Genomic DNA, 14,830 nt, shown 5'->3' with positions numbered 1-14,830 from the left:
AGTGTCTGTAGACCATTTTAGAACTGTTACCAGCACTTGTTAAATGACATACAAGATATACACAATTGTTGGAATGAAAATTCTATTTTTGTTACAAAGAAATCCTGCCCAATTTGGTCTGTTGGCAGACTGCAGACAAAACGAGTGAAGGTGCTTATAATAGAAAAGGGCTTTATATTGACTGATGAGCAACAAAACTTCAAGGCTAACCATGAGATAGGTGTGAAGAGCAGGCCCAATCTTCACAGTTCATGTAGACCCATTATACAGATCACAGTAAGTTCGAAAGCACTGCAGTCAGTTTAATATCTAAGAAAGGCACCTACAACAATGATTCTCCTGGTACTGCACTGGAAAATGATCCTAGATTACATGCACAAGTTGAACTTGAATCCAGTACCTTCTAAGCAGGTGATGGCATTGTCAACTTTGCCAAGTTGACAACTGTATGACAAGAAGTTATTGTAACTGTTGAAATCCTTCTGATTTCAAATCTTTCAGTAGTTGGCTCAATTAAAAGAAACACTAGCAATGCAAGACCAAGTGTTTTATATACTATTTGTGTATTACTAGACTTAGTGGAATCCTGAGTTTGGCTTTTATTAGAAATTTTGGACGAGACGACTGATCCTGTATCCTGATTGGATTTTGACCAAACTAAATTTGTTTATCCAAATCACATAGTTTACTAATCCTGGTAGGTGAGACCAAAGCTGTGACGATGGTAATCTTTCACGTTCAAAGTTTGTTACAAAGGCTATTTATTGGCTGTGAGGAGAACATGTAAATTTAACTCGAGGCAAAAATAGTAATCTTAAGAGATAAACCTTAACAGTAGAAGATGCTGTGCTAATAAAATCTTCAATTGCATCTCCACAAAAGAAATATGAGGAGGATGACCTGGCCCCATCAGAAGTGAGAGTACATCTCTCTCCATTGTGGGTAAGAACCTGGTCATCAGGTGCGAGGTGCTCATGTTGTTGCTCTACGTGGCGCAGGTCTGGCCCATACCCCACTCCTGCGCCGTGGCAGTCACCCGAGCCATTTTCCGCTTCGTCTGGGGATCTAAAATGGACCGGGTCCGGAGGCACACAATGTTCAAATCTCTGGACAAGGGCGGGAAAAATGTACCCAACGCGGCCCTCATCCTGATGACCACCTTCGTGTGCGGCTGCATCAAGCTGTGTGTAGATCCCCAGTACGCAAACTCCAAGTGTCACTACGTGCTGAGGTTCTATCTGTCCCCGGTGTTGCGAAGGATGAGCCTGGTCACATTGCCGCGGAACGCTCCATGCAGTTGGACGGTGCCGTACCACCTATCCTTCGTGGAGCAGTTTCTGCGGGGAAACACCTTTGACCACCGGTCCATCAGGCAGTGGTCTGCACGGAATGTCCTCAAGGCCCTACGGGAAAAGGAAACGGTGGATCCTGTCGGATGGTTCCCCGAGCAGACCGTCAGTCATTTGGCGGAATGCCTCATCACCAGAACTTTCAAACAAGCACCAAGACGTAGCTTGGCTGGTGGTGAGAAGGGCCCTCCCCGTCAGATCCTTCATGCACACCCGAAGTCTCGCCCCCTCCGCACAGTGCCCCCGCGTTGGCTGTGATGGGGAAGAGACGGTCGCCCACCTCCTCCTGGAATGTGCCTTTGCAAAGCAGGTGTGGAAAGAGATGCAGTGGTTTTTGTCAAGGTTCATCCCAAGCAGCTCTGTAACACAGGAGTCTGTGCTCTACGGGCTGTTCCCAGGGACGCACACCAAGACAAACATCAACTGCTGCTGGAGGACTATCAATTCGGTGAAAGACGCCCTTTGGTCTGCCCGAAACTTGCTGGTCTTCCAGCGCAAAGAGTTGTCCACCACCGAATGTTGCAGACTGGCACATTCCAAGGTCCAGGACTACGTGCTGAGGGACGCACTAAAGCTTGGGGCAGCCGCAGCAAAGGCTCAATGGGGAAAGACCACAGTGTAAGGTTCCCCCACCAAGCTGGACTGAGGGGCTGGATCCATGGGAAACCCCTCGAACTGTATCGTTAATATTCTCAATTGCTGTAAATGTAAAACTGTAATTGACATGACAATTGTGAAACGGAAGGGTTGGGAAGAAACTCATGATAGTATTGAAGGAAACTGATCTCCCTTGCAATGTTTGTATTTTTTGGTGCTGTTTGGAAACTGTTTGGCAATGTAATTTTTACAGATTTTTATGAATAAAGTATATTTTGGAAATAAAAAAAAAAGTACTAAAGTGCACTGAGCTGTTCTTGGATGCAACGATTTGATGTGCTGTTTGGTTTCCTGGAGATACCAAATATTGTGCACTCATTTGTTTCCTAGATGTAGTTTCTATCCCATTGAGGGAGTGCAGATTGCAAGCAGAGTGTGGAGATACAAGTTTGGTGAGTGGGGATTTTTAAGTCTTTCTAAAAATCTGGTCTGCAGTTGGCATTTAACTGGGATTTACCCTCTAAATAAAGGAAAAGTAAGTTAAGAAAGTAAAGTAAGTTTCTTCCAGCCTTCGGCAGGGATTAACAAGCTCTACTACAGAATAACTGACTAGTTAAATAGCTAACCAGTCCAATGTGGTTGCTGCAGTTTCAGCTTCAAACAGTATAAATACAGAGGTCTGGATGCAGCCTGCAAACGGAGTGCAGATTGCAAGCGGAGTGTGGAGATTCAAGTTTGGTGGGTGGGGGGGGAGGAGGTGCTTTTTTTCCTACGTTTTGCACCCTGGTAAGCTATTCTCCTTATAATAAATAGTTTGTCAAGTTAAGGTATGGCAGGACAGCTTGGCTGAGTGGAACGTGCAGCCTGTGGCACGAGGGAAGTCATGGACGCACCATGTGTCCTAGACAAACACATCTGCAGGAAGCGTCACTGGCCGCACAAGCTTGAGCTCCGGGTTTTGGAACTCGAGCGGCAGCTGGAGTCACTGGTGCATCCATGAGGCAGAGAACTACTTGGATAGTACGTTTAGGGAGGTGGTCACACCGCAGGTTAGGAGTATGCAGGTAGAAAGGGAATGGGTGACCACCAGGCAGTCAAAGGGAACCAGGCAGATAGTGCAGGAGTCCTCTCAGATGATCCCGCTCGCTAATCGGTTTTCCATTTTGGATACTGATGAGGGTGATGGTTCCTCAAAGGTGTGCAGTCAGAGCCAAGTTTGTGGCTCCACAGGTGTCTCAGCTGCAAAGGAGGGGAGGAAGAAGAGCAGTAGTGAAGGGGATTCATTAGTTAGGGGAACAGACAAGTGTTTATGTGGCTGTCGATGTGACTCCAGGATGATGTGTTGCCTTCCTGATGCCAGGGTCAAGGATGTCATGGAGAGGCTATAGGACATTCTTCTGGGTAGGGTGAACAGTCAGAGGTCGTGGTCCACTTTGGCACCAATGACATAGGTGAGAAGGGGAATGAAGTCCTGAAAGCAGATTTTAGGGAGTTAGGAAGAAGATTAAAAAGCAGGACCTCAAAAGCAGTAATATAAGGATTACTCCCAGTCCCACGTGCGAGTGAGCATAGGAATAGGAGAATTGAGTGAACATGTGGCTGAAGAACTGGTGTAGGAGGGAGGGCATTGGGACCAGATCTCGGGCAGGTGGGACCTGTACAAGATGGACGAGTTGCATCTTAGCAGGGCTGGGACTAATTTCCTCACAGGGAGATTTGCTAGTGCTGTTGGGGAGGGTTTAAACTAGATTGGCAGGGAACTGGGAGCCTGAGACGGAGCTCAGATTGGAGGGAAGCAAAACTGGTAACTTGTCAGGGGCGTGGGAACAAGGAGCAAATATCAGAGAGGAATACCAAGGTGCACAGAATACTGGGGGAGATAGATCGCACTAGAGTAGGGAATAGCAAGTTATTAGGTGAGGTCAGAATAAGGGAGAAAGTAATAAAGTTTGAATCCGGGTTAATGTGCCTGTATGTGAATGCATGGAGTGTGGTTAATAAGATTGGTGAGGTTCAGGTGCAGATTGCCATGTGTAAATATGATGTGGCTATAACAGAGACCTGACTCAAAGAAAGGCAGGACTAGGTGTTAAATATTCCTGGATACAAGGTGTTCAGGAAAGATAGGAAAGGGAAGAAGGGGAGGGATAGCGGTATTGATTAAGGAGAGCGTTGCAGTGCTGGAGAAAAATGATGTCCCACAGGGGTTGAGGACAGAATCAATTTGGCTAGAGCTAAGGAACAAAAAAGGTGCAGTTACATTGCTCGGTGTCTATAGGCCACCAGCTAGTGGGAAGGACATGGAGGAACAAATTTTCAAGGAAATTACAGAGGTGTGCAGGAATTATAGAGTGGTATAATGGGGGACTTTAATTATCCACACATAAACCGGGATAGTAGTAGTCTAAAGGGAATGAGTTCCTAGAGTGTGTTCAAGAAAATTTTCTACTAGTCCAAGAAAGGAGGTACTGCTAGACCTGGTTCTTGGGAATGAGATGGGCCAAGTAGATCAGGTATCAGTAGGACAGCACTAAGGGGACAATGATCACTGTCCCCTTAAGTTTAGGCTGACTATGGAAAAGGACAAAGAACAATCCAGAGTAAGAAGGACGAATAAATTGAAATCAAAGGTTGGCAGGAAAAATAGTAGCTGAACAATGGGCTACCTTTAAAGAAGAGATAATTAGGGCACAGTCAAGGTACTTTTCCCCTTAAAGGGAACATAACAAATCCAGAGTGCCCTGGATGACAAAAGAGGTAGAGTTTAAGATAAAGAAGAAAAAGTGTGCTTATGACAGGTGCTAGGTAGAAAATACTATTGAGAACTGGGCTGAATATACAAAGTCCAGAGGGGAAGTGTAAAAGCAAATAAGAGCAGCAAAGAGAGAACATGTAAAGAGACTGGCAGCTAACATTAAAGGGAATCCCAAAGTTTTCTATAGACATATAAATAGTAAAAGGAGTGGGGCTGGTAAGGGACCATAAAGGGGATTTACACATAGAGGCAGAGGGCTTAGCTGAGGTATTAAATGAATACTTTGCATCTGTCTTTACTAAGGAAGAAGATGCAACCCAGGCAATGGTGAAAAAGGAGCTAATTCAGACACTAGGGTTAAAAATTGATAAAGAGGACGTATTAGATAGGCTTCCTGTACTTAAAGTGGATAAAGCACCAGGACCAGATGAGATGCAGTCAAGGATAATGAAGGAAGTGAAGGTTGAAATTGTGGAGGCACTGGCCACAATTTTTCAGTCCTCCTTAAACTCAGAGGCGGTGCCAGAGGACTAGCGAATTGCAAACACTATACCCTTGTTCAAAAAAGGGTATGAAAATAAGCCCAGCAATTACAGGCCGGTCAGTTTAACTTCGGTGGAGGGGAAGCTTATTGAAACTTCTAGAAAAAATAATTCGGGACAAAATTAATAGTCACATGGATGCATGCGGGTTAGTTAATGAAAGCCAGCATGGAGTTCTTAAGGGTAAATCATATTTAACTAACATGTTGGAGTTTTTTGAGGAGGTAACAGATAGGGTTCATGAGGGCAATGCTGTTGATGTGGTGTACATGGACTTTCAAAAGGGGTCTGATACAGTGCCACACAACAGACTTGTGGGCAAGCCTATAGCTCACGGAATAAAAGGGACGGTAGAAACATGGATACAAAATTGGCTGAATGACGAAAAAAAGAGTAGTGGTTAATGGATGATTTTCAGGCTAGGAAGGTTTGTAGGGGTCGGGTCAGTATTGGGATCCTTACTTTTTAGCAGTAATGAAGGGTCAACTAATAAATAAAGGAATAGCAGGGGTGCTTCAATCTCGAGAGTGCACCTCCTGTGCTATGTGGGAGCTCCAGGATACTTCCCATATCCTGGAGAACAATTTGTATAGGAAGTGCTGTCAATTGCGGCAGCTTGAGCTCCAGGTTTTGGAACTTGAACAGCAGCTGGCGACACTGCGGTGTATTCATAAGGATGAAAGCTACGTGGATAGCACGTTTATAGATGTGGTCACCTCACAGCTTACGACTATGCAGGGAGAGAGGGAATGGGTGACCACCAAGCAGTCAAAAAGAATCAGGCAGGTAATGCAGGAGACCCCTGAGTGCATCTCATTCTCCAACAGGTATTCTGTTCTTAATACTGAGGAAAGTGATGCTTCACCTGGGGAGTGCAGCCAGAGCCACGTTCGTGGCACCATGGGCGGCATGGCTGCACAGTAGGCTACAGGGAAGACTGGAAGAACCACAGTGATAGGTCATTCTATAGTCAGGGGAATAGGCAGGTGTTTCTGTGGCCACAGATGTGAATCCAGGATGGTGTGTTGCCTCCCTGGTGCCAGGGTCAAGGCTACCACTGAGCGGCTGCAGAGCATCCTGAACAGGGACGGTGAACAGCCAGCAGTCATGGTCCACATCAGAACCAACGACATAGGTAGAAAGAGGGATGTGGTCCTGCAGTCAGAATTTAGGGAGCTAGGTAAAAAATTAGCGAGCAGGACCTCAAAAGTAGTCATCTCCGGATTAATCCCAGTGCCATGCACAAGTGAGTATAGAAATAGAAGGATAAAACAGATGAGTGTGTGGCTGGAAAGATGGCGCAGGAGGGAGGGCTTTAGATTCCTGGGACATTGGGACTGGCTGTAGGGGAGATGGGACCTGTACAGTCCAGACGGTTGCACCTGAACAGAGCCAGGACTGAGTTCCTTGCGGGATGCTTTACTAGTGCTGTTGGGGAGGGTTTAAACTAGTTTGGCAGGGGGATGGGGACCTGAGGGTAGACTCAGTTGGGACAAAATCAGAAATGAAAATTGAAGGCAGAAAATTAATGGATGAGTCTGGAAGACAGAGGAAACAAAAGTTAGAAAAAAAAAAAGTTTGGCAGTACTTAAGGGTATCTATTTCAATGCAAGGAGTATAGAAAATAAAGCAGATGAGCTGAGGGCAGAGAAACACGTGGCAGTACGATATCATAGCTATTACAGAAACATGGCTTAAGGAGGGACAGAAATGGCAGCTCAACGTTCCTGGTTATAGGGTTTTCAGACGCGATAGAGAGGGGATAAGAAAGGAGGGGGAGTGGTAGTCTTGGGCAAGGAAACTATTACAGCTGTGAGGAGGGATGATATGTTGGAAGGTTCATCAAATGAGGCCATATGGATTGAGCTAAGGAACAAATAAAGGGCAATCACACTGCTGGGAGTGTACTATAGCGCCCCCCCCCCCCCCCCCCCAAACAGTCAGAGGGAGATAGAAGAGCAGATATTTAGGCAAATCTCTGAGAAGTGCATGAACAATAGGGCAGTAATAGTAGGGGATTTTAACTACCCCAATATTAACTGGGATAGTTTTAGTGTTAAAGGAATTGAGGAAGCAGAATTCTTGAGGTGCATTCAGGAGAACCTTTTTGCCCAGTATGTAGCAAGTCCAAAAAGAGAGGGTGCAGTTTTAGACTTAATTTTAGGAAATGAAGATGGGCAGGTGGAAGGGATGGCATGGGAGAGCATTTTGGTGGTAGTGATCATAATTCAGTCAGTTTTAACATAATTATGGAAAAGGACAGAGAACAGGAGTTGGAATTTAATTGGGGCAAGGCCAATTTTACTGAACTGTAGAGTGATTTAGCGAAAGTGGACTGGAAACAGCTACTTTAAGGTAAATCAGTGTCAGAACAGTGGGAGTCACTCAAAGGGGAATTGCAAGGGATTCAGAGTAAGCATGTTCCCACAAAGAAAAAGGGTGAGGTGGCCAAATCTGGAGCCCCATGGATGTCAAGGAGCCTACGGGTTAAGATACGGCAGAAAAAGAAAGCTTATGTCTGACACCCAGAACTCAATACTACAGAAAGCCAAGAGGAGTATAGAAAGTGGAGGGGTGAAATCAAAAGGGAAATTAGGAAAGCAAAGAGAGGGCATGAAAGAATATTGGCAAGCAAAATCAAGGTGAACCCAAAGATGTTTTATCAATACATCACCAGTAGGAGGATAACTAAGGAGAGAGTAGGCACCATAAAAGACCAAAAACGTAACCTATGTATAGGGACAGAAGATGTTGCTATGGTTCTTAATTAATACTTTGCATCTGTCTTCACAAAGGCAGGGGACGATGCAGATATTGTAGTTAAGGAGGAGGAGTGTGAAGTATTGAATGTGATAAACATAGGGACTAGCATCCTTGAAAGTTGATAAATTACCAGGGCAGGATGAAGTGTACCCTAGGTGTGCATTTTTGAATTCTTGCAGCTGTAAAATGCACAAACGATTCTGCTCCCAATACCATAAAGCATAGAACATGTATCTAATGCAGTGCAATGTGGAATATGAAAAGATGTTTTTAATAAAAGTGCCAGAAGTACAGGAGAGAGAGATTACAATCAGCAAAGTTCACATACAAATGTGTAAGACATTCAAACCAGTCCTGGGGGCCTATTTTAACACTGAATTTAAAATAAACATATTAATATCTGTGTAAAACAGTTCCCACAGGAACGTAGTATGAACGTGTTAAATGTTTCTACTTGAACTTGGCCAATTGAAAGTTTCATGTTCTGATATTATATTGCATCATTTAAAATGTCTTTGGTCAAGAAGACACATTGAAAGATAACACCGACCTGTTTAAAGAAATATTTATTCATTGAATTTTTGTATTTGTGTAGTCAAGGATAATAGTGCTGGAAATAAAAATCTTTTCCATTTTAGAAAAACAGTCTTAGGGTCAAGGACTCTCATACCATAGTTAGCTGCAGTGAAAAGCTCCCTCTAACCTGCCCTAAATCAGAATTGCAACATTTTATAGTTTTCCATTTCTTACACTAGCCTTACTTATGGGTGAAATGCCAAATTGTGTGCAGTTTCTCATGCCTGTAATGAAGTGAAAGTGCCTTATCACTCATTTCATGCAGGATTGTTACAACCAGCTGAGAGATCTTCATCCCACTACTTTAGGCTTAACTGAAGCCCAGCTTTCAGACAGGAACAGATAGTGCGCTATCACATTGCATTACCTAATTTGCTCTTTATGGAATGGTTTAAAATGGTACACATTTAACACTAAAGCTGTGCTGTGTTTTGTCACTTCCTTCCATTTCAGGATCAATTCTAGAATAAGCAGTTTCAGACAATGACTGGCACAGCTACGATAAGTTGAATGGCCTCCGTCAGTGCTGTAACTTCTATGATAGGTTGCTGACAAATAAAATGCATATTATATGAGAACCTGCATCATTGAACCCAAAAGATTAAATCCATTATGGATATTTTGCTCCAAATTATTTTGGCACTTTTTCTGGGCATTGCGCGGAATTTTAAATTCCACAATAAAAAGACAGATTGAATGCTGGCACCAGAAATGAAACGGCGCAGTGGTTAGCACCGCAGCCTCACAGCTCCAGCGACCTGTGGGGAGTTTGCAAGTTCTCCCTGTGACTGAGTGGGTTTTCGCCGAGTGCTCCAGTTTCCTCCCACAGCCAAAGACTTGCAGGTTGATAGGTAAATTGGCCATTATAAATTGCCCCTAGTATAGGTAGGTGGTGGGGGAATATAGGGAAGGTGGGGATATGGTAGGAATATGGGATTAGTATAAATGGGCGGTTGATGGTCAGCACAGACTCGGTGGGCCGAAGGGCCTGTTTCAGTGCTGTATCTCTAAATAAAAATAAAACTACTCGGGACAAAGGGGGCTCTTGTGGTAACCCTTGAATTTCTAAGGAACTAAAATTAGTGAGGCTAAGACAGAAGCATTATGAAGCTTCTTTATGTTAGTATTCCACCAGGGAGTACCAGTCATGTAGGCTGTTTATTGCTTTTGCTTACTGCCCAGCTTTCTCCGCCTCCACTCTGACTCTGGCCACTTCACAGCCAGACTGGAGGAAACATGGTCACTGCTCTCTAGAAGCGGCAGAGGAACTGATGACTTCTACGCAGTCATCTCAGATTCACTCCTATTTTCTCACATTATTATATGGAATCCTCCCAGGTCATTGGGCTCACGAGAGTCAGGCTCTAAGCTAGTATGGAGGAGAAGCTTGCCTGTCACCAGGATGTGTTGTGGAAATTCAAAAGCAGATGGCTTTATTCACACCAGCAATACAGCACAGCAAGAACTTGCTTCAGGACCCTTAAATGGATGGCTGCCTCTATGCTGTGGTCTAGTACACCATACTGTCAGGAGGCCATTTCAGCTACAATGGTTAATGAAGGACCTTGTCAATCATTCCCCCCCACCAATCATCCACCCCAGAATGAGCAACAGTCTGCAGCATCTCCATAAGCTCCTCAATGGTAGACTCAAGGATAATATACAACCACAGCCATCCATTGCAATAATTCCAGATGCTTCACAGAATTGTTACAGTGCAGAAGGAGGCCATTCGGCCCATCATGTCCACACCGGTTCTCTGAAAGAGCAGTTCACTCAGTTTCATTCTGCTGCTTTGTTGCGATAACCCTGCACATTCTTCCTTCTCATATAACAGTCTAATTCCCTTTTGAATGCTTCAATTGAATCTGCTTCCACCAGGTTCTCAGGCAGCTCATTCCAGACCTTAACCACTCGCTGCATAGAAAAGTTTTTCCTCATGTCACTTTTGCTTCTCTTCCCAAATACTTTAAATCTGTGCCCTCTCGTTCTCGATCCTTTCACGAGTGGGAACAGTTTCTCTCTACTCTGTCTAGGCCCCTCATGATTTTGAATACCTCTATCAAATCACCTCTCAGCCTTCTCTTCTCCAAGGAAAACAGTCCCAACTTCTCCTATCTATCTTCATAACTGAAATTCCTCATCACTGGAACCATTCTCGTGAATCTTTTCTGTTTTTCTGTACTCTCTCCAATGCCCTTGTGTCTTTCCTCAAGTGCGGCACCCAGGATTGGCGCAATGCTCCAGCTGAGGCCGCACTAGTGTCTTATATTAGTTCAAGATAACTTTCTTGTTCTTGTACTCTATGCCCCTATTAATAAAGCCCAGGATGCTGTATGCTTTATTAACTGCTCTCTCAGCCTGTCCTGCCACCTTCAATGACTTATGCACATATCCACCCAGGTCCCTCTGCTCCTGCACCCCCTTTAGAATTGTATTGTCTCTCCAGGTTCTTCCTAACTAAATGAATCACTTCTAATTTCTCTGCATTGAACTTCATCTGCCTGCCCATTCCACCAACTTGTTTATGTCCTTTTGCAGTTCTATACTATCCTCCTCACAGGTCACAATGTTTCCAAGTTTCGTATCATCTGCAAACTTTGAAATTGTGCCCTGGACACCAAGTTCTAGGTCACTAATATATATCAGGAGAATCAAAGAAAGTTTAAGGCACAGAAAGAGGCTACTTGACCCATCGTGTCTGTGCCAGCCAAAAAACGATCCACCTATTCTAATCCCACCTACCAGCATTTGGTCTGTAGCTCTGTAGATTACAGCACATGAGGTGCAGACCCAGACTCCTTTTGAATGAGTCTCAACTACCCTTTCTGGCGATGAGTTCCAGACTCCCACATCACCCTCTGGGTGAAAAAGTTTTTCCTCATCTCCCCTCTAATTTTGCTACCAATCACTTTAAATCTATGCCCCCTCGTCACTGACCTCTCTGCTAAGGTGAATAGGCCCTTCACCTCCACTCTATCAGGCTGTACCCCTAGGGTGCATTCGCTCATAGCATTTATGCCTGACAGAGGGATGAAAGCTTTGAAGATGTCTGACGAGTGGAGAAGTGAACATTTGAAAAACCATGCGTTGATGCAAGGGTGTGAAAGGCAGGTATACTAAGAAGCAAGCAACCAGACTACATTGCAAATCACTGTGGTCAATTTTTGCCCCTTATTGTCTGGCCAGAAAGGAAAGCTGGGAGGGAGAGAAGGATTGCATGCTGCAACAGAACCAGCTTAACTTCTCTTTCTGTTGAAATGCATAGAAGGAAAGTCCAGGTTCTGTAAGGCGGGGGGAAGAGGGGGAAAGGGGTTGCAAAATTTCCTGCCAGACTTTATTTCTGTCCTCTGTCCAGGTGATTCTTCAGCAGTGATGATGAAATCTACCCCTGCTTTGTTTGGCGTGCACACAGTTTAAACTGCAAGTATGAAAACCTCTGCAGGCAGTTTGTCATATTTATGATAGGTAGTTTTGAAGAATATAGGTTGATGTGGGCCAGCTAATCAGCTCTTTTGTCTGGAATTGTATGGCACCTCACCAAATTTTTCCCCAAAGTTTTTTTTTGTCACAACATGGTTTGTTCTAAGGCACAAATAGTACAGAATTAAAAGTTACAGTGGTTAAATTATATTCTTGACTTAATGAAAGAAAAAGTACCAATAAAATTGCAGTTGATTGTTTGTTTCTTGGATATGCAACTGAAAGGGGAGAGAGTTTTACGAACCAGAAGAGGAGACTGGAAATGTTGATTGGCGAAACTGACATACAAAACATTTGAGGAGCTTACGCAATCTGGTGAGAAAGAACAATTTGTTCCAGTACGGATTCGTTTCCCACATTCAATACAATATTGGCTTAACATGAATATTTGAATAATGGGTTTGTTTTGCTCATAGCGAGGGAAACTTCAAAACTGTGAGGGAAGTTTACCCTCCATAAACCTGAGCTCATCCGCATCCTAACTCACACCGAGACCTATTCACCCATCACTCCTGTACTTGCTGACTCCCGTCTCAATTTAAAATTCTCATCCTAGTGTTCAAATAGTCACCCCTTCCTATCTCATAACCTTCTACAGCCCTACAACCCACCGAGATCTCTGTGCTCCTCCAATTCACATCTTGATTTTCATCCCTGCACCATTGGCAGCTGTGCCTTCAGTTCCTTAAGACTCTCGGCTCTGGAATTCACACCCTAAGTCTCTCCACTTCTCGCTCCTCCTTTAATACTCTCACAAAAACCTACCTCTTTGACCAAGCTTTTGGGTCAACCGCCCTAATATCTTCTTATGTGGTTTGGTTTCAAATTGTGTTTAACGATCCTGTGAAGTGCTTTGGGATATTTGACTACACTAACAATATTAAACAAATGCAAGCTGTTGTAGTATCCAGTTGGATAGAATAGATCTTGGTGGCTACATTCAAAAACAAAAGCAAGTGGGTTCCTTCAATGGACTTTCTTCCTTCAACCGGCACTACCAGAGCAAAAAAAAACACTGTTGTTCGTGGTTCTTTGTTGTGTGTAATTGGATACTGTGCATGCATAACAGAACTGAACTTATTCAATACTAAATCATTGGCTATGAAGCACTTTGGGATGCATTATTTTTGTTCATGGATTAGTAAAATTTGCTATATTGTAATATGAAAAACTTACACTAATGTAGACCTGCTGATGCATCTTCGTGTGCAGAGGTAACTCTGCAAGTTGAAGAGCAAACCAGTTCCATGTTTTGAGCTGAAGAACTAACAATGATCTAACACTGTTTAATCACTGCAGCATTTAGCCTTCCTGAACACATGCTTCATCGTAGATAATTCAGACACACCGACTGGATAAGTGAAAGGGCACTTGTTCTGATTTATTTTCCTTTGTGTCAAGCTTTGTGGTGCTATACTTTAATCACACCGTTCCTGGCTTTTTCCAATATGGTTTGATAGCCGTGGACACAAATTTCTACACTTCCTCTGGTACACCTGACCAAAAATAAAACTGCATAGGAATCCACAAGTCACAATTCCATCACTATTGATGCAGGAACGTCTTTAACACTTTGGTCACTGCAGCTTCCTCTCAAGTGCTGAAGAAGATACTGAGAAACTATTATTTTAGGGAATTCTGATGGACCAGCAGCAAACTAGTTCTCCCCACAAGAAACAGATGCCATCAGAAGGTCTTCTGCATTGCTACGTTGCTACATTTCAGGGGGAAAAAAAGACACGTAACTAATGGTCACAGTGCCTAGACAAACAGAAACTGGCTGTAATGGTAATTGATCCAACCAGTCACCCAGAACTGTAATTAGCACTGAGCTGTAAATGGAGTGTGTATTTTACGTTCAGAGTATTATATCTTAGCTCTGGTCATTGTGAAAGAACTAATAATAATAATACATGAGTGACCGGCATGATTAATAAAGATTTGTCCTTTGCAACCAAATGGGCTTGACAATATCAGACAGCTCCTGTATTTTCACATGTAGAATTTACATCAGTACTAGCTTTGATATAAATTGCATTTATTTTTAACTTCTTCCATCATTGCAATATCAATTAAATACAAGTAAATTCTAAATTAAGCTTTTCTGTATTCAGAAATGGACTTTATTTTATTTTTTTTACGCAAGAAAAAATGCCAGCTGCAAATGAAATATTATTTGTAATAAACTATTATATAAATCTACATGATACAAAAATATTTTTTACTTACCCAAATATTTAGATTTGTTCCATTTGTAAAATTGCACCACAAGTTCATATCAGCATTTCAGTTTGCCAAACAAAAAAAAACTAAGTGGGGAATGACAACAGCATACCTCTCATCTAAAATGATGTCAGTTTCTTCTGGGAAAATTGCTGTAAAAGTCAGATTTTGCTCTGACTGGTACTGATATTCGGTGGAGAATTTGACTGCCTTTCCCATTTTGGGAGTAGCAGGGGATGTGGGTGGGGTGAGGTTGCAGACCTAAATATCTGCATTTGTGACAATATAGACAAGCATTTGCAGAACACACAATGCAAACAGTGAAGTTGATGATATCAAAGAAAGACTTGCATTTATAGAATGCCTTTCATGGTCACAGGATGTCCTTTAGTGCTTTACAGCAAATGAAGTACTTTTGAACAGTAGTCATGTTTGAAATGTAGGAAATATGGCAGCTAACTTGCACACAGCAAACTCCCACAAACAGCAATGTTATAATGACCAGTTTATCTGTTTTTATAATGTTAATTGAGGGATCAATA

At 43.1% G+C, this 14,830-nt stretch overlaps 1 long non-coding RNA gene across 1 annotated transcript; it reads left to right on the top strand.

Moving 5' to 3' along the window:
* The first annotated feature begins 2,642 nt into the window (after positions 1 to 2,642).
* On the top strand, positions 2,643 to 14,164 carry LOC137384689 (uncharacterized). The gene is made up of 2 exons (XR_010977634.1): positions 2,643 to 2,732; positions 13,365 to 14,164. It is a non-coding gene; the product is annotated as an uncharacterized lncRNA (long non-coding RNA).
* The last annotated feature ends 666 nt before the right edge of the window (positions 14,165 to 14,830 follow it).

This window comes from Heterodontus francisci, chromosome 27 (genome assembly GCF_036365525.1).
Source record: "Heterodontus francisci isolate sHetFra1 chromosome 27, sHetFra1.hap1, whole genome shotgun sequence".
Taxonomy (NCBI): domain Eukaryota; kingdom Metazoa; phylum Chordata; class Chondrichthyes; order Heterodontiformes; family Heterodontidae; genus Heterodontus; species Heterodontus francisci.
Note: the sequence above shows the minus strand (reverse complement) of the source record. Positions and strands in the feature narration are given on the sequence as shown.